Source organism: Cupressus sempervirens, chromosome 2 (genome assembly GCF_028749045.1).
Source record: "Cupressus sempervirens isolate cs-2001-9-10 chromosome 2, ASM2874904v1, whole genome shotgun sequence".
NCBI classification, from domain to species: Eukaryota; Viridiplantae; Streptophyta; class Pinopsida; order Cupressales; family Cupressaceae; genus Cupressus; species Cupressus sempervirens.
Genome location: NC_143119.1, coordinates 688,580,869 through 688,607,713, shown reverse-complemented (window position 1 = coordinate 688,607,713; position 26,845 = coordinate 688,580,869).

Below are 26,845 nucleotides of genomic sequence, written 5' to 3'. Positions count from 1 at the left end.
AGATGACAATACTCACACAATCTAAAGACTAGCCAATTCTTATTAACAATTTTATGTGCAAACCATTTTGGCCCAACTTGTACAAAACAAAGGGTATTTTTCTACTCTTCTGGCTTTGCAAAACTAGGGTGGGTATACCCAGGGATGATTCAAGACCGGGAGACACCATATGAGGATTATTTTAGTTTCATTCTGATTCTCATCTCAAATCCTCCAATACATGTACAATTCTTGATAATTTGATAAACACATCCCATATAATAGATATGGCCAACAATCTTCTATAGGTCTACAGATGTTCTCAGCAATGGTGGTTAACTGAAGCTAAAACATTCCATGCAGACCAGTATAGGCCAACTTTGAAAATCTTCAAGAAATAAAAGTAAAAATTGATTTTATGTTACATTTTGACAACCATTTGTGATACTTTTCTCTTTTAGCTAGATCAAATTTGATCAGTGCCTAATCCATTAGGGTTCAGAGTCTATAGAAAATTCTTAGATCTAATTCATTGCCTTACAACAAATTTGATCAACAATTCCAATCAAAATTCATCATTCAAAACCCTTTCCACTACTACAGTAACCTTATCACATTCATCAAAGCTTTTACTTAATCCATTGAATTAACAACAGTGATAAACGGATATACAACCTAATTGGATTGCATTCAATTGCACAAGCCTTTACTTAGACAATATCAAGATAACCAAGTAATTAAAAGGATACAAGATTAAAAAAGAATTGATATGGGGATAGTTCATAATTTGTATTCATTTTCCTTGAAAATTGTATACAATTTACAGTAGACTTAGAATGACCTTAAGAAGAAACACAAATCGTTCTATATTAATGTATTCTCAAGATCTGATAAAAAAAATACACCACAAATTTTCTCAAAATAATGGACCAAAAATAGACTAAGTATCACTTAGGCAAATATAATTTAGACCCTTTCTCTAGCCCTAGAATCTCACTTATATAGTGTGAGATGCAACAAGATTTAGGCTAAGAGAAAATGATAGGTGTCTCTTACAAAGAATATTTACATACACCTATCACAAAATGACAAAAATGTGGGTAACGAAAGATATCCAAATCAAAACATTCTTTTGGTGGGTTAGCTTCTGTCACATGTTCTAATGCTACTGAGTTGGCTACTATTGTGATCCTCCTTCGTATGCAATAGCTAAATTAGCCAATGATAAAGTTGGTTCTGACAGTGGCACATTAACCTCCACCTGTGGGTCTTCATCACCTTTATCCTCTATGGTGGAAGTGACTTCTACCTTTTTCACTTCTTCAGTCATATTAGCATCTTGTGGGCCTAGGCCAGCAACTGAAGGTGACTGTTTATTTTTGTCTTCTTCTTCTAGTTGGGCTTGTGTAGTGACAGTGTCAATGATTTGGATTTCTTCACCTTGCACCTCATCACTGTCAGTTTCATCTTCATTAAATTGTTCACCAGGAGACATTTCTACCATCCACTTGTCAAATAATGTATCATCTAGCCAATTGAATTGCAAAATATCCCTCTTTCTTTTCAGCACATATTCAGCTTCATTATTAATGGTAATGAATTCTTGTTTTAAAGAATCAAAGAATATTTGGGCCTTCACCATTTCTTCTGTTGCGGTAGCCTACCATGCATGCCTTGATTCATTAATGACTTGATCCATTCTTAAATAGAATAAATAATCAAGTTCCTTTTCCCATTCATCTTTTCTTTTCAAATTATTCTTTTTATATAGGCCATGAGGAAACGAACTAAATCTTTGGCTCTTGTACTTGTTCAAGTAGCCTACTACTATTTTTTTGTAAATGAATCATTTTATTATCAAATTCAACAAGATCAAAAACAATATAAAATGTTTTATCAATTTGACCAAACGAATCATCTATAACAGAGAAAAACAAAAATGTTATTTATTTCTCCCTTCCTACCCATTTATTCACAATAGGCATCAGAGCCTCATCATTACCTTTCAAATCCTCCCAGATACTGATCACCCTAGCCAACTTATCATAAATTAGCAGCCATTCAACTTTGTCCCCCAAATATGTGGGAGCTTTTCTTAGTTTATTTTCATATTTGGATTCTAATTCTACATGTAAGTCCCATAGTTTACCTTTTTCTTCTTCAAAATCCTCAGCAGTGTAGTATTGTGGCTTTTGGGGTGTATCTGGTATTTCTATGAGGGGGGTGGATTTGAAGGGTTCAATTGGGGGGTGAGGGTATGTTATTCTAGGCCTAGTGGATCTTCCTAATAGCTTGTTCTAAAGCTCAATTCTCTTTTTTACCTCTTTATTGTAGGCATCCAACAATGTTTCATACTTGCACTATAGCTCAATCATTTCCTTTTCTTCCCTTTCTATAGTAGCCAAGCCAAATTGAGAATAATCCACATTCATGTGGGCTGCCTGTACATGTGAAGTATCAACAACTCTCCTCACAATGATACTCCCTGTTAGTCCTAAATCATCAGGCTGTGATGGAGTAGCCCTGGATCCTCTTCTTAATGACCACATAACAAGAGAATCTTGGTCATTATTGAATGTAGTTCCCACGAATTCCCTTTTATCTGGATCTTCCAATCCCAAATTATTTGACATAGAATTAAAAATCAAGGCATTAACAATGTCCCAATTGGGCATTAATAAAATATTTTTAGCCTTTACCATCTGTCTCCCCTCTTCATGGGTTATATTCTAGAATTCTTCTATCATTTGTTCCTTTATTAGATCTTGAATGGAGGCTTCATCCATTTCTAGATGCTCTGCTTTCATATTTTTACATCTTTCCTCAAAATTGTGCATGTTTTCCCTCCAAGCAAACTGATGGAAAGCCTTAGATTTTACAAATCTATCATTAGACAAAAATTGATGACTAGCTTTGTCTAAAATAGGGTCTAATTCCCTTCCCCTAAAATCTGCTATAGTTAACTCAAAACTTGGCATGGGAGGCTCCTGGGGGTTTCCTTCATCAATCTCTACTTGGGTAACAAAGACTCCCCCTTGTGATCCAATTTGTTCAATTTTCTCATTAGTGAACTCCTCCTCCTTAATTCTCATAGGGGTTTGGGAAGGTGAGTAACTTTCATCATGTGGTTGCTCTTCCCTTATTATCTTTCTTCTCTTAGGAGAGGATTCAGGTGGCCTTTATTCAAAAACAATACTAGTAGATTCAATTATATATTTTCCTTTATTCACAATGGGCCTTTTATCTTGAAATATAGTATATCATTTCCTCCTTTACACAACTAGTGGGCCTGCCCCTATATTGGGAGTGAAACCCAATCTTCTCATCATTTCCCTGGCTTTATCTGGAAAAGAATCAATGAAATGTTGCTTCTTCTCATTCATTACCTCCATTATTTTGAGGAATGTACTCATAAGCTTATTTATTCTATCTACAGTAGTCATAGCATTACTAAGAGGGTTGTAATCTTTATCAAAAAAATTAATGAAATTCAAAACTTTTGAATAGAGTCCCCATTTTTCTTTCTTTGTTTCTTGCTCCTGTAGAGAGTACTCATTCCATATTACATCTTCAAGGAAATAAAATTCATGTTGAACTAGACGAAGCTTGATTCTATGCCTAAGAGAAGAATTAAAGAAATCTTTTGCATTACAAAAATGAGAGTGAGATACTGCCATTTTATATTGATCCAAAAATTTGTAGAGGAAGACCCACCCTTCCTTAGTTATTACAAACTGGTGGGCTATTGTGCAAGTGGGAAAAATTGATCCTATTCCCCTTTTGTGCAAAAAGGCTTCTTCTACTCCTCCTAACTGCCACAAAAATTCAGCCACTCTAACATTTAAGGGCACTTGGTAAGGTAGCACATGGGCTGTCCCTTTGAATCCATAAACTCTGATAATAGTTGAAACTAAATATGGGATGATATCTCCCCAATTATGTGAAACTTTTAGACTATGGGGTTTGTCCATAGGCCTAACAAGGTGCATTAGTGCCTTAGGAATTCTAGGATTGTCACTCAATATGAGGATTCTCAGTTTGGAGTAAAAGTGCCTGCCAAATCTTTAAAAAATAGCATTTTCTGCCTCCCCAGTCATATATGCGCTCCATAATTGAACTAGCAGTGCTTCTCCCTCTTGTTCTCTATTCATAACCATTTCTTTACCAAAGTCTATAACACCCTTAAATAGAAACATATGCATTAACAAGGAGTATTGGCCCCAAAGCTTCTCCACCTTGCCCTTCACAATCCCCACCAATCCACTGCGAATCTCATTAGCCAATTATGAAGCAAAATAAAAATTTATTTCTACACCGAATGAGGAGATTTGAGTGATCATATACATAAAACTCATAGGGATAAAGTCTTCTTCATCCTCTCCAAAAATTCTACACAGGATCCTATATATTTCTACTACCGTGGCATTGAAGCATGATTCCTTGAAAGGTTCTTTAGAGGATGATGTTATTGCTGGTAGGGTTCCAATTTTGCCAATATGGGCCTTCAGTGCACCTTGTCCATCTACAATCTTCTTTGACATATATTCTTTTTCTAATTCTGTCAAATCAATGGCAACATGATACCTAGTGAGAGGTCCCAAACAAAAAACTTCCCTATACTCTTTTAGACTGATGGTGATTAAAATTTCACCATTTACTCTTCTCACTACCCTAGTGGTTTGATCATAACTCTTCGCCATGGCCTCAAGGAGGTCATAATCCATAAACACACTAGGAACAATTAGCTTTCCCAGGTCAAAACTCCATATATTGGCATGTGGGGCATACAGTTTCCTTTCTGCAAACCATTTCTTGAACAAATTCAAACCAGTTTGCGAGGTTTGAGCCTCTTGGACCCAATTACCTTTGTCATACAATCCATTAGCTATTCTCAACCTAGGGTTTAATGAGGTCAACTTTTTAACTTGCACTATTTCTACAGTAGATTTTAGGCAGCAACTCAAGCAAGTCATCAGGTACATTTCTATCCAAATAATTTACTCGTCCCGAAAATCCCTTCTTTGGAGACATCTTTGATTATGCTTTATAGAAATGAAACACCTACAAAGATTATAGTAGATTTACTTACTTGAATTATGTCCTCATTTTCCTTTATATTCCTACAGATTATTTTCGTGAACAAACTGCTTCACAAGCTTCCCAAACTTCAACACGATTTTCTTCAGTAATTGCTTCTACTCAGGAATAGCTTGAAATCTTTGCTCACGTAAGGTGAAACTGATGAAATCTTCTGTATTATACTCTATTTTTTCCTCACATGCAAAGCTTTCATGTCTAATTAATACACAGAGGGGCACCATATTCTATGTTTAAATCTACACCGTCGATCTTTAAAAATCTTGTGATCATAGTATATGGAAAAAAACAACTAGGCATTGCACTTGACAAGTTGGTCAATTGATCCAATGAAAATTACCCATGTACATAGCTTTTTCCTTGATGACACTTCTGTCTTGACCCACTAGAAACTGAGGACACATGTTAACAGGTGGCTACTTTTCTATACATAAAGAATGAGCACCTTGCCATAGCGAAGTAGCGAAAACCATCAATCTAATCTTTGATCTTGTAGGTGATATGTCACTATACTTCTTAGAAAGATAGTGGTGGTTCCTCCTTCACTACCTCGCTATATGTATCCCCCTAGCAACTCTTCATGCTGAGACAGCAACGACCGTTGATTTGAGATTAAATCAAAGGTGGAGAAACTGCATGAATTTTTGTGAAAGGTGGTGGGCCCCATGCTTGCTATGTCGCTTAGTTTAAACAACTTACAACTTTCCAAAGTGAGATAGCGAGGACTGTTGATTTCCCTTTGCTCTGATAATTAGGATCTCTTGTACACTTGATCAGTGGAGCATGGGTCTGGAGTATTGATGACGTAGGAGATTCTGCACTGCTGGCATCCAACAAGACTTTACTTTAGTCCTAATCATCATCTGCATTACTAGAAGTCCCATTGGCGGTTGATTTTATGGCACCTCGCTACTTCACTTACAGCAAGATGCTAGAATTTTTTGATAGTGAGCTAGCGAGCTTCGACAATTTTAATAAATCTCAGGACCGTGAAATACAAGGACCCATCAAATTGTTATTGCTCCTACCAACTGCTTTTGATAGCATCAGTTATTACTAATCATGTCACCTGGACAAATCATGCTTATTGTTAAATTTTGAGGCCACCATGCTTTTGATTTTGCGGCACCTCTCTACTTTGCTAACGGTGAGATGTAAACTTTTTCTAATAGCGAGGTAGTGAGACATCGAAAAAAATCATTCTGGTGCCAGCTTCTAACTACTTCCATTGGGTCCCTTTTTTTGTTCTGACAATACTTGCCAGGTGTCTGCGATTGAAAAATCAACCAGAAAACAAATCTCTGATTGCCGTGTCCCCATTTTGCGGTCTCACTTTATAACTTTCTTGCACTCACTACCTCGCTATACATAAAGAGTGCCCATGTTTTCATAGCGAGAAAATGACAATGGTGGATCTATTTAGATCGGACGGCTGGGGAATCTAAGAGGAAAAGTAGCTTGGGGCACAGAAGATATATAAAAGGAACATAATATTTGCCTGATTTAAAAATTCAAACATTTCATGCTCAAAAAATTATGAATGGATTGAAACGTAGGGTTCTCACAAAATTTTCAAAGGCTAACAAAAGGATGACTTAGCTAGAAACACTATTACCAATTTATGGACACAATCTAAAATTTCTACTCCTGGACAAAGGTCTTTTATCATATGAAAATTTAGACCAACAGTGGCTCTGTCTGGGGAGATTGAATTCTTTGGATTCAAATGAGGGCTCAAAATTTTTGGGAGAAGCAGACCACACACAGACTCCCAACAGATCAACCACTTACTAAGAGAACAACACACACATGAAAACTATGCACAAGAAACTACACAAAGACAAAAGGATTTACAAATATGTACAAGAAAACCCTAAACTACTATTCATGGAGAAAAATACCTTTTCAAGAACTGTCCATGAACTGGCAGTTCAAGAATATTGTTTGATAGATCTTTGAGTACATAAGAATCTTCACCCCAAGTAGTTTCAATCAAATAAGGGCCTAACTAGATAGGATCAAATTTTCCATGTTTTCCTTTATCCTCAATTATGGAATTCCACATTAAGACTAGATCTCCATCTTCAAACTTTTTTCTTATGATTTTTTTATCATAGAGTGTCTTAACTTGCAGTTGCAACTTTTGGTTTTTAAGAGATGATTCTCTTCTAGTTTCTATCAGTCCTACCAATTCATCCAATCTTTCATGCATATCATCAATGATATCCTCATCATATATTTGAATGTAATTTTACAAACCCACTAGGTTATTTTGAGTCATTCTTGCTTGGATTCCATACACCACATCAAATAGAGCTATACCAATGGCTTTCTTCACAGTTACCCTATCAGCTCAAATTGCTAGTTGTAACTTCGAATCCCATGCTTTCTTGTTATTATCCAAGGTCCTCTTAATAACCTTTAATAGGCTTTTATTTTTGGAATCAGCTTTTCCATTTCCTTGTGGATGATAAGGAGAAGATGATGACCTTGTTATTCCATATTTATCAAAAAATTTAATGAAATCCTCAGACCTGAAGCACATTGCATTGTGTGTTACAATTTTCTGAGGGCAACCAAATCTGGAGATAATATTATTTAGTAGGAAATTATTGACAACTTTACATGTTGCATTTCTTGTGGGAATAGCCTCTACCCACTTTGAAAAGTAGTCAGTAGCCACTAGAATCCAAGAATAGCTAGTGCTAGACTTGGGGGAAATCTCTCCTATGAAATCCATACCCCACTATTGAAAAGGTGCTTGAACCTCCACTAGCTTCAATGGAGTATGGCCTGAGAACTTCAATTTTTCAGCAAACCTCTAACAAGGGTTGCATTTCCTAATCATAATTTGGGCATCCTTGAAAAGGGAGGGCCACCAAAATCTAGCCCTCATCACTTTATGTGTAGTGGTCTTGGCCATATAGTGTCCTCCACACACTCCAGCATGCATTTCATTCAAGACTTCTCTTGCCTTTTCTTGATCAATACACTTCAGCAACACTCCCTCAAAATTTCTCCATCACAAACTGCCTTGGACAATTATGTATCTGATGGCTTGTAATTTAGTACTCCTCTTTTCATTTTCAGGCAAATGGGGAGGAGCTTCTAGGTGTTGCAAGTAATATATGAAATTGGTGTACCAATCACAATGATCCATGTCACATAAGTCAGGTCTGAGGTCATCAACTACCACATTTATCTAATTGGCATCTAAATTAGATTCAACCATGAGTTTAACCAAACCCTGACTTCTTACCAACTTAGTTATCTTCATTTCAAAATTAAATTCTTGGATCTTGTTGATCCATCTACACCTTCTACCTAATACTTCCTGTTGAGAAAATATATCTTTCACTGCAGCACTAGGTACAAAAGAAATGATAGTAGCACCTACTAGGTAGCATCTAAAAGCCTTTATAGCTTTCACTAAAGCATATGCCTATTTTTCATTTATCTCATATTTCAATTCAGCAGGCTCTAGTGACTTACTAAAAAAGGCAATGGGTTGTTCATATCCTTCTTCAATTTTCTATAACAAGACTGTAGCTACAGTGTGGAAGCATGCAAAAGAAAAAATATGCATAGGCTTCGAATAATCTAGAGTTCTCAGTACTGGAGCATTTTTTATTGCAACTTTAATATCTTAGAATGCTTGTGAAGGCTCACCATTCTAATCTATAGCAGCTTCCTTCTTGAGCATCTTTGAGATAGGTCTACTGATTTCAAAAAAATTGGTAATAAACCTTCTAAGAAAATTAACTTGGCCAAAGAAGGATTGAATTTCTTTTACATTCTTTGGCTTGGGGGCTTTATTAATAGCTGCTACTCTCTCAAGGTCTATTTTCACCCCATCCTTGGACACTATATGTCTGAGTAATTTGCCTTTTGTCACCCCAAATGTGCATTTCTTTGGGTTCAAGGATACTCCATAGTCTAGAGATTTGATAAATATTTTCTCCAAATGCCTACAATGATCCTCAACCTTCTTAGAATATGCTATAAGATCATCCTAGTATACAACCATAAATTTGTCAATATAATCATGAAATGCCACATCCATGGCTCTTTGGAAAGTAGCTCCTACATTAATCAGGCCAAATGGCATCCTTACATATACATATGTTCTCCATGGGGTTGTGAAGTTTTTCTTGAATTGTTCACTTTCCTTTACCAAAACTTGATTCTATCCAGAGAAATCATCCATCATTGACATTAGCTCAGACCCAGTCACTTGCTACAACATGGCTTTTATATTGGGTAATCCATAATTGTCCTTCAAAGATGCAATGTTCAAATTCCTAAAAGCCATGCATGATCTTATAACTCCATTCTTCTTTCTGATAGGTACCAAATTTGAAACCCAGGTGGAATGCCTAATTGGTTTGATTATTCCCCCATCCCTTAGTTTCATCAACTCTTCTTGCATTTTGGGAGCTAGGGTAGGGTTTACTAGTCTTTGTTTTTTTTTGAAAGGTTTTACTTCATCTTTTAATGGTATGACATGTTGGAACAAATCTTCCCTATAAGCCTTAAGGTCATCATATGACCATGCACAAACATGTCTATACTTTCTAAGCAAGTCAATCAATGGTTTTCTAATTTTAGCAAGTAGATTTTGGCCAATATACACCTTTTTGGGAGCTTTATCAGTACCAAGGTTTATCTCTTCTAATTCCTGAGGCTTAGGGTCCTTAACTCCTAGTTTTACTCTATCTTGGTTATCAAAAACACTTTCCAAAACCACTAACCCCTTAGGCACCTTATTGGTTTTCAATTGCATAATCTCCTGGCCAAAAATGGTTTCCTTACTGTCTACGGTTTCAATTAAATCACTACAATCCATTTCTTGACCATGGTACTTGTCTTCATTCAACAAAAAATTTATAATTTCTTTGTCATCTTCAAAGACTTGCCAATTTTCAATGTTATCAGGTATGGAAGGTCTATTTTGTACCTCAATTTGAGATATCCCTACAAATGATATCTCCTTAGGCTTGATTGCTACATTCGCTAGCAAATTAGCCATCTTATTTTGAGTCCTATCTCTCCATGAGATACCAAATGCATCAAAAGATTCTATCTAATCCCAAAATGCATTTCTATATTGCTTTAATCTCCTATTCTTGGATGCATAAGTTTCCTTTATCTGGGAGATAACTAATTCAGAATCCCCTATGACATGTAATTGCTTAATCCCATGATGTGAGGCAACTTTCAATCCTAGCAACAAGGCTTCATATTCTGCAATATTATTTGTGCAAGAAAACTTCAAAGTGAATGAATATCTAAAAGTATTTTTTCTCAAGGGAGACAAAAACTACCCCTGCCCCAGAACCTTCTTTTGAACTTGCCCCATCAAAAAACATTGTCCATAATACTGGTGAATTCGTGCAACATTAAACTTCCTGTTCAATGATATCAGGCAAATTTTCAACTTTTTGAATAATCAATTCAGCTCTAAAGGCATTTACACCAGTATCTAAGAAACAAGTGGAGTCTCTGTGAATTTCTTCCCCTAAAATGTGACTAACCCTAGGCTCTCTGTTTACCTTGACCGCTTTATCCCCTATGTGGAAAGTAGCATAGGTCAAGTCACATTGCAGGCTTCCCCCCATCGTAGCATTCCATTTTCTAGAGAGTAACATTCCATAATGTGGAGGTATATCCGCTACAAGGATAGAATGGTTAACTCAACTTCAAGATATGCAGCTAATTTGAATGGCAAAGCATTTATGGTGCCTATGACTGAGACTTCCCTAGCATCCATTCCTCTACATCTGCCTTGCTTGGTGTCCACTTTTAACCCTAAAGCTTCCATTACTTTGAAAGTCATTATGGTGTTAGAAGCCCCTGATTCTATCACACAATTTTTGAGGGTTTTTCCTTTTACGATCAGACTGAAGGAAAAAAGGGTCAATATCTTCTATGAATGCCACTGAGGAATCATCTAAAAACTTCTGGGGAATCTAGGATATGATACCACTTTCCTCTACTACTAATGGGGTTTGTTGGGCAATAGTTTGTTCTACAACAATATTATTGTTTCCTATCCCTCCCAACCATGATAGAGCCTTGCTCTTATGTTCTTCAATTCTAAGAAGTTTAGACAAAGGTACTTTTATAGTTATTTGGGACAACATAGATATCATATCAATAGGTTCAAAAATAGTGGGTTTTACAAGAGTACCTAGAGTTGAAGTCTTTTGAACAGCAGGCACCACTGTTTGCTTGATAGTATTAGGTTTTGATTTCTTTGGTTGCACAACTACTTTTGTTGTTTCATTTATTTGAAACTGAACCTTCTTTTTTGGTTCCCACTTCTTACCCTTTTTTTCATTGATCTTGGGCACATCTACATTGACTTTCTTATTTTGATTATTCATCTTATGGGTGATATCTTTGATGAATACACTAGATGGCTTTCTTGCATCATTATTTACTATTCTATTTCTCAAATTGTAGTTACTATGGACCTGGGAAATCATTTCTACTATGATTCTGTCAATCTCCTCTTTGGAGGGCATTCTTAAGCTTGTGTGACCTACATCAGAAGATGTAACACATACCTTATCTGTATCATTACCTTCATCATTTGAAAGCACTTGCTGGTGATGTAAATGATAAGCAATTCTCTAATTGGTAACATCATTTTTAGGTTCCTCAAAATTAGAATCTATAAAGTCATCACACATGCTCACCATATTGCAACTTATATCATCATAGCTTTTTTCTTCACTTCCTTCTTTAGGCTGCACACCTTGATCTTGGGAAAATGACTAAACAACAACACAATAATCAGCAGAATGAGGTGATTGACATACAATGGACCATGGTACATCATCATTCATATTTATAGTATTCCTTTGTAGGGGATCTAGGGTACCCTTATCCTTCACATTTTGTGTCTGGTTGGGGACTGGCTTACCATCTTTCCACTGGGTGGTGTAAGGGTAATTTTTCATTCTAGGTTGCCTATTGAAATTGCTATTATTCACAGGAGTTCTCTCAATAACATTTGGCTTATTGAAACTAGTGGGATTCATCTTCTTCAGTAATTCCAAAACCTAGCTTATAGTAGGTTCTTCTAGATTCTTTCCTATAGGAGTTTTATCACCCTCCCTTTTGTTATTGTTCTTGGGATTAAAAAGCTTTGGATCATCCCTCCTACCCAGTTTGCCAAATGCCTTCCTATTATTCTCTATATTTACTGCAATTTTATAGGCATCCCTTAAAGTTTTGGGATCCTTATCTGTCAATTGATAAGCCATTTTTCTATCAAAAGCATTGAAATATGTTGTGATACAGACATCCTCATTTAACCTCATAACTTGAAATAGTCTGTACATACCTTTATGGAATCTTACATCGAAGTCAAATGTGGACTCGTTTGGGTTTTTCTTGATATTATTGAATTCATTCAACATGAATCTTGCATTAGTGTTGTCTCCATATTGCTCTTTGAACAATTTCTCCAAGTCACTCCACGAGGTGATACTATCATCAGGCAATCTCCTAAACCAATCCCTTGCATCCTCAGTTAGGGAACACACAAACAATTTCATTACCATATCTTCATGTTCAACTTCATAATCATTTAACATATCAATAAAAATTCTCAAATGCTCTTCACCAGTAACAAAATTATTCCCAGAGAACTTAACCACTTTGTCTCTTAAATCAAACGATATGGGATGTGGAGCACCAAGAATACCAGCAAATGATATTTGTCTATACTTTTCCAGATATATTAGTTTCTTTTGGAAACTAGGAACATTTGAGGTACTTGCTATGTTAGCTTGGTTTAGAGGGATAGCTTGGGATTGTTAACGTTCGACAAAGGGGACTTGGGTGCTAATGGTGGAAGATGAGGTAGGGGCAAATTGGGATATTCTCTAAGTTGAGATTATTGGACCACTAGCTAGTACAGGAGTTGTAGGTGGGATAGAAAAATTGGGCCATGAAGCCAATGCAGAATTAGATTTTATGAATTGCATTTTTTTTTCTCTCTGGCTTGAGCTTCATTCTCAACCTTCTCAAGTTCTTTTGTAAGATCTTCCTTCTCTTTTCTAGCCTTTTCCAGATCTAGATCTAATTTTGACATGGAGGGTTGTATGGGTTTGTTTGAGAGAGCTTGAGGTTCATTTATTTGGATTCCTATGGCTTCACCTTTCCCTTTATCTATAGCTTTTGTAGTGGGTTCTACAGGGTCCACTTGAAAAGGTTTATAGGCTTGGACTTCAGTAATAACTGGTTCTTGCCTTTGATTTAGGCATTTTTCTTGTTCTTGAACTTTAGCTCTCAGATTGTCTACATCTCCAAATACATTAGTATGGAGAGTTGTACTATTTTCTTCTAACTTTTTATTCTACTCCTTTAAGGCAGCCATCCTTCTCAGCAGAGTATCCCTTTCTATTATGGCATCCAAGGTGGCTTGCTCCTTTTCCTTTTCAAGATGAATGCATTTAGCTTCTTCTTCAGCAATCCATTTTTTCAGAACTCCTATCTCATAGTGCACTTCTTTAGGATCTATAGAAGTATCCTCTAAATTAGCAGGATCATCTAGATCTATAAGATTGGGCTCTAGATATGGGGCTATCCTGTGATTAAAAGGATCATCAAATTAACTCCTAAATCCTAGCTTGTAGTTCATGTCTGCTACAAGATCTGTCCTTGATGAAGCAATTCCTATCATGGACACATCTTTGTCCTGAAAAACTCTCTCGTCTGGTAATGGGGTACTAAAAATGCCTCCTAAGAGTCTTGTAGTTTCGAATTTAGAACTGAGTGAAGAAGACTTTCTCCCTAATACTGGTTGATACTAGAAATTGATGGATGCATTACCTTTGGGTTTCCAGGTGGGATTTGGATCTGTCCTTTTCTTATTTTGGTTCTTCTTACCACATTGAGGTAAATTAGCATACATTGGTACATTAGGATTGGCTCTCATATAAGCTCTTGTGTTCTTTCTCTTGTCATCCATATTCACCTTTTGTTAAAATAAGCACTAGCTTCAAAATCTTGACTGAGTCATCACCCTATTCTTGGGAAAATACATAACAACAATTATTTCTGACTTAAAGGAAACAACACACAAATAGAAATAGAAATATTTGACATGGATAGACCAATCATTGAGATCATAGGACTGCACTCTTGCTTGTTAGATAAGACACTTGGATAGGCTAGATACGTCAGTGTGTAGCTATAGTACTTGGACTATTCTCCCTTTAAATTCTCAAGGTTTTTCACTAAAATATTCCCTTATAACCACGAGAAAAACTTAGATAACCTGACACACATGTACACAATAGGACCAAAGAAATTGTAGTACTTTCCAAAGATATGTTCGACAACTCCCCAATAGAGTCGTCATTTTGTTGGTGTTTTAAAACTACTAAGCAACAAAATGCTTAATACCAAGATGAAAATACTCACACAATCTAAAGACTAGCCAATTCTTATTAACAATTGAATGTGAAAACCATTTGGTCCCAACTTCTAAAAAACCAAGGGTGGTTTTCTACTCTTCTAGCTTTGCAAAACCAGGGTGGATATACCCAAGGATGATTCAAGACTGGGAGACATTGTATGAGGATTATTTTAGTTTCATTCTATTTCTCATCTCAAATCCTCCAATGCATGTACAATTCTTGATAATTTGATAAACACATCCCATTTAACAGATATGGCCAAAAATATTCTATAGGTCTGCAAATGTTCTTAGCAATAGTGGCTAACTAAAGCTAAAATATTCCATGTAGACAAGTATAGGAAAACTTTGAAAATATTCAAGGAATAAAAGTACAAATTGATTTGATGTTGCATTTTGACAACCATTTGTGATACTTTTCTCTTTCAGCTGGATCAAATTTGATCAGTCCCTAATCCATTGGGGTTCAGATTCTATAGCAAATTCTTAGATCTAATTTGTTTCCTTACAACAAATTTTGTCAGCAATTCTTATCAAAATTCATCATTCAAAACCCTTTCCACTACTATGGCAACCTTATCACATTCATCAAAGCTTTTACTTAATCCATTGAATTAACAATAGTGATAAATAGATATACAAACTAACTGGAATGCATTCAATTGCACAAGCCTTTACTTATACAATATCAAGATAACCAAGTAATTAAAAGGATACAAGATTCAGAAAGAACTGATATGGGGATAGTTCATAATTTGTATTCATTTTCTTTGAAAATTGTATACAATTTATAGTAGACTTAGAATGACCTTCAGAAGAAACATAGATCGTTCTATATTCATGTATTCTCAATATCTGATAGAGAAAATACACCAAAAATTTGCTCAAAATAATGGACCAAAAATAGACTAAGTATCACTTAGGAAAATAAAATTTGGACCCTTTCTCTAGCCCTAGAATCTCACTTATATAGTGTGAGATGTAACAAGCTTTAGGCTAAGAGAAAATTACAGGTGTCTCTTACAAGGAATATTTACATACACCTATCACAAAATGAAAAAAATGTGGGTAACAGAAGATATCCAAATCAAAATATTCTTTTGGTGGGTCAGCTTCTGTCACATGTTCTAATGTTGCTGAGTTGGCTGCTATTTTAATCCTCCTTCGTATGCAATAGCCAAATTAGCCAATGATGAAGTTGGTTCTGACAGTGGCACATTAACCTCCACTTGTGGGTCTTCATCACCTTTACCCTGTATGGTGGAAGTGACTTCTACTTTTTTCACTTCTTCAGTCGCATCAACATCTTGTGGGCTCGGGCCTGCAACTGAATGTGACTATTTATTTTTGTCTTCTTCTTCTAGTTGGGCTTGTGTAGTGACAATGTCAATGATTTGGATTTCTTCACCTTGCACCTCATCACCGTCAGTTTCATCTTTACTAAATTATTCACTAGGAGCCATTTCTACCATCCACTTGTCAAATAATGTATCATTTGGCCAATTGAATTGAAAAATATCCCTCTTTCTTTTCAGCACATATTTAGCTTCATTATTAATGGTAATGAATTCTTGTTTTAAAGGATCAAAAAATATTTGGGCCTTCACCATTTCATCTATTGTGGTAGCCCACTATGCATGCCCTGATTCATTAATAAATTGATTCATTCTTAAATAGAATAAATCATCAAGTTCCTTTGCCCATTCATCTTTTCTTTTCAAATTATTCTTTTTATCTAGGGCATGAGGAAACAAACTCAATTTCTAGCTCTTGTACTTGTTCAAATACCCTACTACTATTTTTTGTAAATGAATCCTTTTATCATCAAAGTCAGCAAGATCAAAAACAATATCAAATGTTTAATCAATTTGATCAAAAGAATCATCTATAATAGTGAAACACAAAAATGTTATTTCTTTCTCCCTTCTTACCCATTTATTCACAATAGGCGTCAGAGCCTCATCATTAGCTTTCAAATCCTCCCAGATACTGATCACCCTGGCCAACTGATCATAAATTAGCGGCCATTCAAATTTGTCCCCCAAATATGTGAGAGCTTTTCTTAGTTTATATTTATATTTGGATTCCAATTCTACATGTAAGGCCCATAGTTTGTGTTTTTCTTCTTCAAAATCCTCAGTAGTGTAGTATTGTGGCTTTTGGGGTGTATCTGGTATTTCTATGAGGGGGGTAGATTTGAAGGGTTCAACTGGGGGGTGAGGGTATGTTATTCTTGGCCTAGTTGATCTTCCCAATAGCTTGTTCTCAAGCTTAATTCTCTTTTTTACCTCTTTATTGCAGGCATCCAACACTGTTTCATACTTGCTCTGTAGCTCAGTAATTTCCTTTTCTTCCCTTTTTATAGTAGCCAAGGAAAATTGAGAATAATCCACATTCATGTGGGCTACCTGTACATGTGAAGTATCAACAACTCTCCTCACAATGATACTCCTTGTTAGTCCTAAATCATCAGGCTATGATGGAGTAGCCCTGGATCCTCTTCTTAATGACCACATAACAAGAGCAGCTTGGTCGTTACTAAATGTAGTTCCCAAGAATTCCCTTTTATCTAGATCTTACAATCCCAAATTATGTGACACAAAATTAAAAATCAAGGAATCAGAAATGTTCCAATTGGGAAATAATAAAATATTTGCAGCCTTTACCATCTATCTCCCGTCTTCAGGGGTTGTATTCTAGAATTCTTTTATCATTTGTTCCTTTATTTGATCCTGAATGGAGGCTTCGTCCATTTTTGGATGCTTTTCTTTCATATTTTTACATCTTTCCTCAAATTTGTGCATGTTGGCCCTCCAAGAAAACTAATGGAAAGCCCTAGATTTTACAAAACTGTCACTAGACAAAAATTGATGACTGGCTTGTTCTAAAATAGGGTCTAATTCCCTTTCCTTGAAATCTACTATAGTTAACTCAAAACTTGGCATGGGAGGCTCCTAGGGGTTCCCTTCATCCATGACTACCTAGGTAACAAAGACTCCCCCTTATGATCCAATTTGTTCAATTTGCTCATTAGTGAGCTGCTCCTCCTCAATTCTCATAGGGGTTTTGGAAGGTGAGTAACTTTCATCATGTGGTTGCTCTTCCCTTATTATCTTTCTTCTCTTAGGAGAGGATTCAGGTGGCCCTTCTTCAAAAATAGCACTAGTAAATTCAATTATTTGTTTTCCTTTATTCATAATGGGCCTTTGATCCTAAATGATAGTATATCATGTCCTCCTTTGCACAACCAGTGGGCCTGCCCCTATATTGGGAGCGAAACCCAATCTTCTAATCATTTCCCTAGCTTTATCTAGAAAAAAAGCAATGAAATGTTGCTTCTTCTCATTCATTACCTCCATTATTTTGAGGAACATACTCATAAGCTTATTTATTCTATCTACAGAAGTCACAACATTACTAAGAGGGTTATAATCTTTATCAAAACAATTAATGAAATCCAAAACTTTTGAATAGACTCTCCATTTTTCTTTCTTTGTTTCTTGCTCCTGCAGAGAGTACTCATTCGTTATTACATCTTCAGGGAAATAAAATTCATGCTGAACTGGATGAAGCTTGATTCTATTCCTAAGAGCAGAATTAAAGAAATCTTTTGCATCACAAAAATGAGAGTGAGATACTACCATTTTATACTGATCCAAAAATTTGCAGAGGAAGACCCACCCTTGCTTGGTTATTGCAAATTGGTGGGCTACTGTGCAAGTGGGAAAAATTGATCCTATTCTCCTTTTGTGCAAAAAGGCTTCTTCCACTCCTCCTAACTGCCACAAAAATTAAGCCATTCCTACCTTTAAGGGCACTTTCTAAGGTAGCACATGGGGTGTCCCTTTGAATCCATAAACTCTAATAACAGTTGAAACTGAATATGGGATGATATCTCCCCAATTATGTGAAACTTTCAGACTATGGGATTTGTCCATAGGCCTAACAAGGTGCATCAGTGCCTTAGGAATTTTGGGGTTGTCACTCAATATGAGTTATCTTAGTTCGGAGGCAAAGTGGCTGTCAAATCTAACAAAACTAGCATTTTCTGCCTCCCCATTCATATCTGCACTACATAATTGAACTAGCAATGCTTCTCCCTCTTGTTCTCTATTCAGAACCATTTCTTTACCAAAGTATGTAACAACCTTAAACAGAAACATATGCATTAACAAGGATTATTGGCCCCAAAGCTTCTCCACCTTGCCCTTTGCAATCCCCACCAATCCACTATGAATCTCATTAGCTAGGTAGAAAGAAAAATAAATAATTATTTCTACATCGAATGAGGAGATTTGAGTGATCATATACATAAAACTCATAGTGATAAAGTCTTCTTCATTCTCTCAAAAAACTCTGCACAGGGTCCTATATATTTCTACTACCTTGGCATTGAAGCATGATTTCTTGAAAGGTTCTTTCAAGGATGATGTTATTGCTGGTAGGGTTCCAATTCTGCCAATGTGGACCTCTAGTGCACCTTTTCTAACTACATCCTTCTTTGACATATATTCTTTTTCTAATTCTATCAAATCAATGGGCACATGATACCTAGTGAGAGGTCCCAAATAGAAAACTTCCCTAATCTCTTCTTGACTGATGATGATTAAAATTTCACCATTTACTCTTCTCACTACCCTAGTGGTTTGATCATAACTCTTTGCCATGGCCTCAAGGAGGTCACAATCCATAAACACACTAGGAACAATTAACTTTCCCAGGTCAAAATTCCATATATTGGCATGTGGGGCATATAGTTTCCTTTTTGCAAACCATTTCTTGAACAAATTCAAACCAGTTTGTGAGGTTTGAGCATCCTAGACCCAATTAACTTTGTCATACAATCCATCAGCTATTCTCAACCTAGGGTTTAATGAGGTAAACCTTTTAACTTGCACTATTTCTATAGTAGATTCAGGCAGCAACTCAAGCAAGTCATCATGTACATTTCTATCCAAATAATTTACTCGTCTTGAAAATCCCTTCTTTGGAGGCATCTTTGATTATGATTTATAGAAATGAAACACCTACAGAGATTACAGTAGATTTACTTACTTGAATTATGTCCTCATTTTCCTTTATATTCCTACAGATTATTTCCATGAACAAACTGCTTCACAAGCTTGCCAAACTTCAATATGATTTTCTTCAGTAATTGCTTCTTCTCAGGAATAACTCGAAATCTTTTCTTGCATAAGGTGAAACTAATGAAATCTTCTATATTATACTCTATTTTTTCCTCGCATGTGAAACTTTCATGTCTAATTAATACATAGAGTGGCACCATATTCTATGTTTAAATCTACACCGTCGATCTTTAAAAATCCTACGATCATGGGATATGGAGAAAAATAACTAGGCATTGCACTTGACAAGTTGGTCAATCGATCCAATGAAAATTACCCACGTACACAACTTTTTCCTTGATGGTGCTTCTGTCTGAACCCACTAGTGACTAAGGACACATGTCAGCAGGTTGCTACTTTGCTATACATAAACAATGAGCACCTTTCCATAGTGAAGCAATGATAGCCATCGATCTTATCTTGATCTTGTAGATGATATGTTACTGTACTACTTAGAATGATAGTGGTGGGTCCTCCTTTGCTACCTCGCTATACATATCCCCCTAGCAACTCTTCATGGTGAGACAATGATGGATATTGATCTGAGATTAAATTAAAGGTGGAGAAATTGCGCAAAGCTTCCTAAAAGGTTGTGGGCCCCATACTCGCTATGTCTCTTAGTTTAAACAACTTGCAAGTTTCCAAAGCGAGATAGCAACGACTATTGATTTCACTTTTCTCTGATGATCAGGATCTCTTGTACACTTGATCAGTGGGCCATGGGTCTAGAGTATTGATGATGTAGGAGATTTTGCATTGCTGGCATCCAACAAGACTTTACTTTAGTCCTAATCATCATCCACATTACTAGAAGTCCCACCGGTGGTTGATTTTAGGGCACCTCGCTACTTCTCTTATGACGAGATGCTAGAATTTTCTGATAGTGAGGTAGCGAGCTCTAGCAATTTTAATAAATCTCGATGCCATGAAAGACAAGGACCCATCAAATCATTATTACTCCTACCAACTTCTTTTGACAACAACAGTTATTACTGATCATGTCACCTAGACAAATCATGGTTATTGATAAATTTTGAGGCCACCATGCTTTTGATTTTGCAACACCTCGCTAGTTCGCTAGCGACAAGATGTAAAGTTTTTTTGATAGTGAGGTAGCAAGACATCAAAAAAAACATCATTCTGGTGTTGACTTCTAACAACTTCCATTGGGTCCCTTTTTCCATTCTGACAATACTTGCCAAGTGTCTGCGACTAAAAAATCAGCCAGAAAACAAATCTCTGATTACCGTGTCTCCATTTTGTGGTCCTGCTTTATAACTTTCTAGCACTCGCTACGTCACTATACATAAAGAGTGCCCATGTTTTCATAGCGAGGAAATGACAATGGTGGATCTATTTAGATTGGAGAGCTGGGGAATCTGAGAGGAAAAGTAGCTTGGGGCATGGAAGATATATAAAAGGAACAAAATATTTGCTCGATTTGAAAATTCAAACATTTTTGGCTTGAAAAATTATGAATGGACTGAAACGTAGGATTCTCACAAAATTTTCAAAGGCTAACAAAAGGATGACTTAGCTACAAACCCTATTACCAATTTATGGACACAATCTAAAATTTCTACTCCTGGACAAAGGATTTTCATCATACAAAAACTCAGACCAACAGTATCTTTGCACATCAATTGGTCCACACAAATTAGTATCAACAATTTCAAAAATTTATTTAGAGGTGTGAATCTTACTTTTAAAACTAGATTTTGTCATCTTGCCTAACTAACATTGTTTGCAATATATATTGTTAGGTTTCTTCAATTTAGGCAAACCTCTAACTATTTTCATGTTACTGATACTGACTAAGTTATCAGCCTCTTATTTTGTAACCACACATCATCAAATTCTACAAGTAGACAAGTAGCATCATTCATATCAAGATAAAATAGATTACCTCTAGTCTGATCACCTTTCCAAATTTTTTTGTCATCAGTGTCATAGATCTTTTCTATGAGTTTGATAATTCCTTTTCCTTTTATTAGATAGGGTGCATCATTACCAAAGCTTACACTATTTCAATCATAATAATATAGGGTAATTAACTTAATTTTATCTCCATTCATGTGATGTGAACAACCACTATCAATGATCCATCTATAAGTCTTGTTCACATAAGACACTATACAGTTGCCTTATCCTTATCAAAATCATCCTTCATTGCAACATACACCACTTCATCATCATATTCATTAGATCCATCTTCAATTTTCTCTTCTATAATGTAGCAAGACTTCTTGCCTTTATCTTTGTAAACTTTGTTGTCCTCGTCTCTTTTACTTCTATATTTTTCTCCACTTCTATTCTTCTTCTTCTTTGGACATGTAGCAGCAATATGATCAACCTCATTGCAATTAAAACACATAATAGGGAACTTACCTTTGAATTTTCCTTTTCTTTGTGAAATCACTATCACTAGAAACATATTTGACCTTCTTCTTCTTCTCTTTGGGTTCTTTTAATGATAGTTTATCTTTGAAAACATATTCAACATTCTCAACTTTAAAATTATCAAAATTAGAGAGTTCAAAGGTAGTGAGGCTACCTACCAAACCTTTAAGAGATAGATTAGAACCTAGTATACATTTTAATTCTTGTATGGTAGAAACTCTAATAGCATAGATGGATAATAGTGTTCTCAACAAAGTATCCTCATCAATCTTACCATTAGCTCCTCTTATAGCATTAACAACATCTTTTATTATAGATCAATATTGAGAAATGTTCTCACCTTCTTGCATCCTCATGTGATCAAAATTACCTATAAGACTTTTAGTTTTGGCTCTCAAAACATTTGTGTCTCCTCCATAAATGGTGTGAATATCATCCCACATCTTTTTTTCACTATCACAACCCTTAATGTGATTGAACTTAGAATAACTTAGGGCAGAGGCAATCTCCAACATTACCTAATTATGTTCTTTCTTCTTTTTCAAATCATCAGCAGTTAGGACTCCAACATGCTTGACCTAATCAATGGTGATGGTAGATTGTGCATAATTTCCAAGGCCTCCTTTTTGTAGCTTCATTAGAATTTTCTATCTAGGTAAGTTCTTCTTGTTAAGCTTGGATACCTCTCTTCTAGACATCTTGATCTTTTGCTTCTTGTTCCTTCAAACTAGTCCTCTTAAGCACTATGGTGCTCTGATACCAATTATTAGAATTCTTTAGAATAACTAAGAGGGGGGTGAATAAGTTATCCAAGGTCCAAATATATAAATAAAACCTTTCAATTCTTCATAGACCTATATCCATAAAATCTTTCCATCCATGCATCCATCAGATCATACAATACTAAAACTTTGTACGTTATTATCCTAGGTCAAAACAACTTTGAAGAAATGTACAAATGAAACATAACAAATTGAATAACATATTTGACACAAGGATTTTACATGGAAACCCAATTTTGGAAAATCACCAGTAACATGCTACTAATTCTCACTCTTTTGAAGTGATGCCCTATGAAAGGCCAACCCTGTTAAAGGTTACCATACACACTATTAAATGTGACTTAGTTAGAGGATTTTAATCACCCTATTAGGAGTGAGCCTTGTTAGTAGAATTTCAATCATTCCTTTAGAATGTCACCCAGTTAAAGGATTTATAAATGACTATTTGGTCAACCTTAATCCAAAGGATTTACCCTAGACCTATACAATGATTAGAAAGTAACACTAAGGCTTGATCTGATAACAAATTACTACTCACATATTGAAAATATCTATTTCAGCCATTCATTCTTCTTAGCATTCACACACTTCATCTTTGATAGCTTGTTTACCCTTCAAGAATTCATACTCTTAAGCCTTCTTGCTTTGAATGCCAATTATAGTCACTTTTGTTTGGCCACTGAATGAAGCAATACCATAAACTCCTTGTCTATCTTAGGTTCTTGGACATGAGAACCTTTTCTTCTAACCATCTATCTCTATCAATAGATAATTTAGACCTTTTGGATCTTAACAAAAATCATCCATTTTAGGGTTAGGTAGGATACAATGAATCTACCTACTTTTCCATTTGGTTCTTCTAGAAACTTTCTCTTTAATCTGCCTTGAATTCTACTTAAAATGGTTGACCTTGAATTTTGTGCCACCATATCAATCATAGTTATCTTCCACATGTTTCACACAATTAATTGAAAAACAATAAATGGATTAGATTTGTCAAATCTTTGATTTAACATATTTACTGGTACTCAGCATCAATATGTTGTCACTCGACATCTATATTATTTTGTCACTCAACCAAAACTAGTTTACTTGGAAAAGACTAAAGTTTACTTATGCTTGGCATCAACTAAACTTTATTCGACATCTACTAGCAATCTCTCATCTTGCACTATTTTACATCTTTTCTTGGCACCTCTTGTTTTTCACTCAGCTTTCATTGATTTCCGCTTGGCTTACACTAATTGCTTGGCAAGGCTCAATAGACACTTTTCACACTTGATCTTCTAGCCTTAACTTGAGTAATCTTTCATTTTAGACTTGAAGTAGATAAACAATACACTAAAATATCAATTTCTTACTTGGTCTTAGGGCTTTTTTTACATACCAAATAACTAAACCTTTATCTAGGTGCTATTGTTATCTCATCTTTTCAAATCCTCTTCATCAATCAACTAAATGATAGCTTTCAAACCAAAAAGAAATTGTATCACCAATAGGTAGTAGGTTTGACATTGTACGAATTTGGCTTAGGCCAGAATTCACCCAAGAACTAAAGAAATCAAAACAAGCACATAGTAGACCAAAATAGAAAAGTATGATTAGAATGATGATATTCATTCAATATGCCAACTTAAGAGTACACTAGGAGTGATTGTATATAAAGGCCTTAGTAGAGCTTCTAGAATGCATAGAAGTTAGCATCATGATAAGTCATACAACTAGGCACATGTCCACCAGATATGGATTATCCTCCATTAAGCATGGAATTAAGTGTGATGATGTGAGGACAAGCTTACAATGGTGTAGCACACAAATCAATGGTGTAGAAAACATGTGCTAAATGAGGAGTGCGGATAACTATGTTGTCAACATGACAACTCAGTAAATGATGTGAATTCCTATGTTGTAGACACCATGTGCATAATTAGAGTTGTGTAACTCATAAGAGTACACAAACTCTTAAGTGTCTCACCTAAATAAATAATGAAAAATAATTAAATAATGCATTAACCTAAGTAAACTTAAGAAAGTGTAATAAGAAAATACTATTTACACCAACACCCCCCTTTAAGTGCAACTTATTGGAATGTCCTTAAGCTTATGAAATATAGGATGAAGTGCATGATGGGACCCGACTACTAGGCCATGTTAGGTAACCATGTACATAATGATATGCAATCTCTCATAAAGTGGAGAAAGAGGGAAAACCTCATTGGAAAAACCCTCCCTCAAAAAGAGAGATGAAAAGGGATGCATGGATGGATGGAGTAATTAAGTCCCCCCCCCCCCCCCCATTATGACATACATCTAGTATATACATAAGAGAATGATGAGAAAAGGAAGAGAGATAGGATAGGCTCTGTGCCCACCCCCACCCCTACAAAGAAGAATGTTGAATAGTGATTGCTCTGATGAAGCAGCTGATCCAAGACTACATAATGGTGTTCCTTCCCTTAGGAAGAAACAATGCCAAGGGTAAAAATGAGATGCTTCTACTGTATTTGGAAAGAATCCCATGGATAAGTGATGTCTCTAAAACTTTCTCAACTAGCTAAAGAACCTGTCTCAAAGAATTGTCTTTCTCTGTAACTAATCAAGAACCCTACTACAATTGTTGATCATAAGTATCCATAATCACTTCAACCTGTGATGATAGATCATGTAGAGAATGAACAAGAGAGTCAGATGGAACCCCCATGACAATTGAAGAAGGTAATTATGCATCAAGAAGAAGAGGCAGATCATCAATAATATCCCCCAAATCTGTCACTGAACCTATATCTAGAAGACTAGATGTACCCTGCTATTCTGGACCTATCACTCTAGCTATATATGCATGCGGACTGAACTAATGAAGTGACCTCTCGCTGTAACTATCGATAGAACCCCATGTGTCTGAATCTATTGAAGCACTATTGCTAGTGTCACTATTACTTTCAACACTATATGATGTGTGAAGAGGATGAGAGGGTAAGCTGGTTGAACTTCCCTCAAAATATACATCCTTCTCCACAAAAATTTGATGTGTCTTAGGATCTAGAAGTCTATATACCTTCACACTGTCTTCATAATGAATGAAGGTACAAGGCCAAGATGAATATGCCTTGCATCCCTTGAAAGATATCTTTGCCCATGTAGGACAACCAAAGACTCTAAAGTGTGCCAAAATAGAATTTTTGCTGCACCATTCCTCAAAAGGAGTTTTTTCGTCTAAGGCTGGATGAGGAGAATGATTAAGAATGTGAGTGGCACTAGAGATTGATTTGACTTCTAATTATGGATCTAGAGACTTGGCTTGTATTATGCAACTTGCCATAGACTTAAGAGTTTGGATCCTTAAAGCTACAACATCTATCGTATGCTAATTGAATGCTGGCAGATTCTAAAGATCAATGCCCTCCAGTCTACAAAATTCTATAAGTCTTTTATTTACATACATGCTTCCATTATCCATTTGGAGAACTTTGATGGCTTTCCTGGATTTTCATTCTACATGAGTCTTGAAGTCTATAAGCTTTTCCAACACTTTATTCTTGTTATGAATAGAATAGACCCAAGTGAACCTTGAAAAGTCATCAACTAAGGTAAGTATGTAGTGACGTTGGCTAAATGCAAAAGGACCTGCTAATACCATGTGAACCATCTATAGAACACATGTTGCTCTTGAAGACTTCCCTATTTGTAACTTCCCTTCTGGATGCATATCCACTGAATCTATTGAAAATTCACCCTTAGAAAAGCTGATTTGAGGTAGACCTTTCACCATTCAGTATGAGAAAAGTTGTTGAAGATAGCGGTAGTCAAGATGACCATACCACTCATGCCATAATTGCATGTTTGAATTTAACTATGTTAACAAGGCCTTTGAAGGAGACTTGGGTACAAAATGAGAGAAAGAGTACAACCTCTTGTCATGATTCACTTTCTCCACTGCAACCAAGGAATTATCTTTAAGACTATGTACTTTTACTGAGTCTAGAAGGAACTCAACTCTATGTCTATCTTTGAGGTGAGTGATTTGGTAG